The following is a 5,963-nucleotide window of genomic DNA, read 5'->3' as shown; positions in this document are numbered from 1 at the left end:
ACATATAACAATGACTAATGCACGTAATTAAGTACGGGGTGTTACATGCTTCATCTAGCCAGGCTTCGACCACCACCAGGCCAGATGCTCTTGATGGGGAGAAGACAGCAGATGATACAGTAGCAGGGTCAAAGACCCAGGATCCACGTGCTTGACTATCTTCAGGTATACCCTAACCCTTAGTGCATTTTATTTTTTATTATTAAGTTGAGGGTGTAGGGTAAATTATTGTTGTAACATAATCTGTAGATAATTAGGAGTAGTACAAGTACTTGAGGTGGTTGGCTTATTTTGTGATTTATGAGTACTTCTTCAGTGGTCTGATCTATTGTATACTATGTTAATTACATCCATTGTGACCACTGTGTATCTTTTTATGGCATTAGTATGACAAATGAATGACCTGTGTCAAACAAATGCATGAACCGGATAAGTAGTGATATGTAAGATACTTGTGTGCCATATGTGTGTAAGGTCTTGCTCAGTTCCTGCTGTGCTTTGAATCTAGAACTTTCCTGGTTAGTCATATCATGGTCATCGAATAGGCGTTAGGAAAGGATCATAGACCATTTTTGCATGTTAGCCCATAGTAGCCTAAATGACCCTCTCAATGTAAATGATATCCCTTGCTCCCCCTTTGAGCCTGAATAGCCTATTTTTTTCTTGTGCACCTTTCACCTTCTCGTTTGTATCACAATGAACCTGTCTTGGCCCTGGTCCTCCTTGGACACTGTGCACCTTGACTTAGGCAAATAACCTAAGTTAAGGGTGGCTATTATAGGGGTATGTGATGCAATCTGTGTATGAAGAGAGGTACAATGAGAAGGATGAAGAAAGAGTTGGTTGTGGTGAAAAATAAATAAGAAAAGAGAAATTTGTGTGAAAAATGATAAAAAAAAAAATAATCAGTTAATTGAAAAGACCGCATCCATCTTGAGCATGCATGATCAATAAAAGAGGGAAGAAAAGAATGTTAAGATTTAAAACCCCTAAGGCCTAATGTAGTGTCAAGGAGGCTTAGTCACTTTGAAATATCCATGAATACCATACCAGCCCTTAGCCTACGTTACAAGCTTAAGAAAAGCCCTATAGTGATCCTAACTTACCTGTTTGAAGACTTGGGTACTGACTATAAGGGCAAGCCTATGGCATTTGATGCACAATGTTGGAACTTCGTTCTGAGAGTGAGTCTTGTGTTTATCCCTGTGTGTATAAATTCTGATATGAGTGAAAAAGGGATTTCTTTGTTATGAGGGCACACTAGGTATGTTGATAATCACTATCTTAATCGGATAGTATGATTTGGGTATGTGCTGGGTTGTTATTGCTGAAATTTTTGCCATATCTTGATCTTTGTGAGTTGCATGGGTGTTTTCAATAATAGATACAATTGCTCTTACTTTGACTGACCTTGGAGATGGTGCATGTATTCTGAACTGATATGATTAGTTAGCTGTCAAATTGTACTTTGTATACTCTTAGTTATGTTAAGGTTGCTTCAGGACAAGCAATTGTTTAAGTTGAGGGTGTTGATGTGTGAGCCCATGCTAACACATTTGAAGCTATTAACTCTAAATAATTGCAAAGTCTTAAGCAACTTTAGTCGTTTTTGATTAGTTTACTTTGGTTTTGCAGTAAAACTAGAGAAGAACGAGAACCACAAATAAAGGAAGCAAAAAGTATGAAATCGGAAGCAAATGATGAGCTAATTGTGGCTGACGACATCCATGGCATGTCGTCAGCCTAGTGATAGGCTGTCAAGAATGCCATCAAACTTAAGCAGAAGAGAGGAGCTGCAGGAAGTTTTGTTATAACCTTCATGACACGTCGTCAAGATCCTGATAGGCCATCACTGTCATCGTTAACCTTAGGCAGCAGAAGCTGAAGTTGCAGAGAAGTTGACGATGTCCGTGAAAGGCTGTCAAAATCATGATAGGCCATCATAATCGCCATTATCTATTCTGAAGAAAATCTGAAACTTTAATTTTATTTTCTTATTTAGGGTTAACTATTTAAATCCTTGTTTTAGAGTTTTTCTATGATGCATCAATTAATTGACATATCCTACAACATACGACTTTTTCTTCTCTCTCTCTCTCTAGAAGATAAATATTTTGGTGGTTTGCCTTGTGATTCAATTGAAAGAATACTTTTGATTTCCTTCATTATTGTAAGTCAATCCTTTCAATTATAAATTCAACTTGTGTGCTTATTTCTTGCATCATGAGTAGCTAAACACTATTAACCTGGGTTATGGAATCTAGGGTTAGGTCATGATAAGGTGTTGATTAATTACTCAAGGTTTAATATGTGTTAGGATTTCTTGGTAATTCTGATATTCTAACTTATGTCTGTTGGTTGCAAACAATAGGCATACCTACTTTGGTTTGCTTGAGAATGAAATCATAAACAGTAGGAAGTGAATTATCGACAGGGACTCAAAAGAGCTCTGTTTAATATTCAGCGTGTAACAAGGTTGATTAACGTGAGGTAAAATCTAGGCAGTGAGTTGCGATTCCCTAAGTCCGAGAGGATTAGGAAATTAGATGCTTGAGTAGATCGAAAAACATTCGAGCATACTATCGATAAAGATAGCTTGTCATCCTAACCACCATGAGAACCTTAAGTTATTTGTAGCATCTGTCATATACCATAAACCCTAGTGAACATAATCCCAGTTATTTCATAAAATATTGATTACAAACATTAATCTCAAAGTGACTAACAATTGTCTGAGAAATTTAAAATCCCATATCAGGAAACAGTAAACTACCAGTAAATTATTTCGTAAACAACTTGAGTTCACATCCTATTCCCTGTGGGATTCGACCCCAGCCTAGTTGGGTTTTATATTGAAAACGATCACTTACACTCGTTCAAGAGTGTAGTTTGAGCGTTATCACTCTCCGCAAAAGAGTTCGTTTGAAAAAAGAAAGGCGGTCTTCTGATGGAATTTATCAATGAGATCAGGGAATCTAGCTTTTGTCTATTACCTTTATCATCTTTTGGCATACATAACAGAGACATCCAATAGTTAAGATTAGTTGTGGGTGGGCGACGGGGTTTAATATTTGATAGAGATGTGTGAAAGTCTTAGTTTTAGTCTAGGCATGATATATGATATTGTGGATTTCTCATGGATCCCACCTTGCAACACACAATTGGAGTAGGTGCATATCAGTAAGCATTGGTCAAAGCATTTTATTACATACCATTACATTGTATTATTCATTACTATTGTTATGTATCATGGTAATTTTAGTGATTATTGACATTGAACTGCTGGAAATTTTCTCCGTACAGAGTTAGTTTAGCATTCTTTTTTCATTATAGTATTCACTAAATCTTAGTCGATCTTTGATGCCTATTGATTTGTCATGACCTGAGAGTACCGCCTAATCATAACGCGATGCTTAGAAACCCATGTAATTCCAAGTTAACCCATGGTACTGGTGTAATCCATTAAAACATCTAGAATAACTAAGCCGACTGAGCGGAAACATAATCGTGAAATAAACTGGTTCAATACATCATTGGTAAAAGTTTACAGCACTATAATCTGGAAGAAAAAAATTGAAACTACATACAATAACTCTGGATGACTATCTATGAAGCCTCTACTAATACTGACAGTAGGTACCGTGACAAGACCCCAACTATCCCTAATGAATACACATAAATATAACTAAAATACTAGAACTACAAACTGACTTGAGTCCTCGAATATGAAGTGATCTGCCCGACTATGATCTTGATAGTAAGCATCTGAATCTACATTACATAAAAAATATAGACAGAAGAGGTATGCAATCAGTACTTATGGATGTGCTGAGTATGTGAGATATGCGCTATGAATAACTAAACATAAAACTAATAAGGAGGGCAATATGTAATGATTCTCTGAATGATAAGCATGAATGTAGGATATCATGATATTCTAAAACTATAAAGTGATTTATAACCAGGCATGCTGATGATAATGTATTTAAATCAAAAGTAATGTTGATGTATATTATGATACAAGGACCCATCTAGATAAACACAAATACTAAATGCATGAATATTCTGAGATAACTAAAATACTATGAGCTAGACTTAACTGAGGGTCGCTAGGAGATACTATTAACCGACATATAATCATGTGAAAAAAACATGGAGTTCGATGTATAATTCCCATAAAAAAGGCCCAATATAACTTATCAAGGTATAAAGGTTGAGATGATCTGATATGGTATAATTAAACCTACGATGGCATGTAGTTCTGAAATGTTGGGTGCACCAAACCCTTGTGCAAGGTGATCGAAGCTATTTCAGAAAGGTTTACAATATTGAACATCACCAAGTGCGATGGAACTTTTGACCCTCAATAATTCCTATTGTTCTTCATGATGGTTGTAAATGAAAAATATTTGATAATGGACTAGGCTGAGTCAGTGTTGGTCAAGAAGTTCAAAAATCCTATCAAATCGAGCTCTGGTCTAGTATTCTTTTTTATCCAAAAACTCTATTCTACTTTAACATGTTCGCAAATAGTTTTCTTAAGGATCATGTTGGGGCCATGAAAGTTCAACCCTAAGAGGGGATATCTTTAAGATAGAGAAGGGAAACACAAAACTCCTACAATAATTCATTGTAAGATTCTAGAAGTAAATATAGTTGTCAATGATGTCGGATGAGTAGGATGTTAAAGATTTTACAAGGGCACTAGTCTCAAAAGAACAATCGCCTCATCTAAACTGAAAGAAAGTTTGATGGAGTTTGAAGAACAACGTAGGAAAATGTCCACAGTCAGTACGAATCCAAAATTTGATTGAGGGCGACTACAAGAGGGTTGTATGCAACCACCCTCAATCGTAGAATAAATGAAGGTTGACAAAAATCTTTGGCACTCACTAGACAGATTGACTCAAAATGCCTCATGTTGTGTGGTTTTAAGACCTCATCCCATGGTAGGTATGTGCCATATGCGGTAGATTCAAGAACTGACTTAAGTTGACATGATGGCCCTCACTCCCTGAATTCTACTTGCACCATGAATGGGGTTTTATAATGGAGGAATTTACAAGCTTAGAAAGTTCTAAACCCATAGTATATTCAATCGATGTTGTCCCCCCATGTTTATAATATTGCTTCTCTATCAGCCTGGAGGAACTGGTATTAATTATTTAGGACATCATAGGGACCAAGCTCTTATAATAATTTGCTCCAGCCTTGATCTAAGAAATAGGAACGCATGGTGCGAGTTATGCGAGTCGCATGGTCATGACACTAGGGTTTATTGATACCTTAAAAAAGTAGTCGTAGAGTTTCTCAAGGATGGACACTTGAGGGAGTTCCTGAGTATCACCCAAATTCAACTACAAAAACACACTTAAGGGTACAAAAAATAGGTCAACTGGGGTGCTCCTCGAAAGACGATAAACTAAGCTTCCTCATGCAAAATAATAGGTACATTTTTAAATTTTTTTGAACTATTTGTAACTTCTAGTTTTTTGCACAACCTAGCAAGTTCTCGAGAATGACTCTATCGTAAGATAGAACAACCCCTTGGTAGAGCCAGGACCAAACACCTGTGACCTATGAAGAGACGTCCTTTTAGGTTCACTATTGAAATTAAGCCGATATACTAGGGAACAAAGAAAAAGGAATAGGAAGGACAAGCTACATTCTTTTTTCCTTTAACCACACTTTTTTCTCCATGAGGATTTTTGCTAGCAAAGTTTTAAAGAGGTATTAGTAGGGACTTTAGGAATAAGGAATAAGATCAGGATAAAATATTCTAACATTCATGTAATAGTCCAACATGGTCTGAAATATGCAAAGATATAAATAAAAAAGAATTTAGAAAACCGGTTCCCATTTATCCAAACAAAGGCAAGTTTCTCTATAATTCCTAGCCTAGGGGAACAAACTCCTAAATTTGACCAAGTAATTCCATGAGAACTCAATCATGAACCCCAAAA

Source organism: Capsicum annuum, chromosome 10, assembly GCF_002878395.1.
Source record: "Capsicum annuum cultivar UCD-10X-F1 chromosome 10, UCD10Xv1.1, whole genome shotgun sequence".
Classification (NCBI taxonomy): domain Eukaryota; kingdom Viridiplantae; phylum Streptophyta; class Magnoliopsida; order Solanales; family Solanaceae; genus Capsicum; species Capsicum annuum.
The sequence above is the reverse complement of the archived record's forward strand: the minus strand, read 5'-3'. Positions refer to the sequence as shown.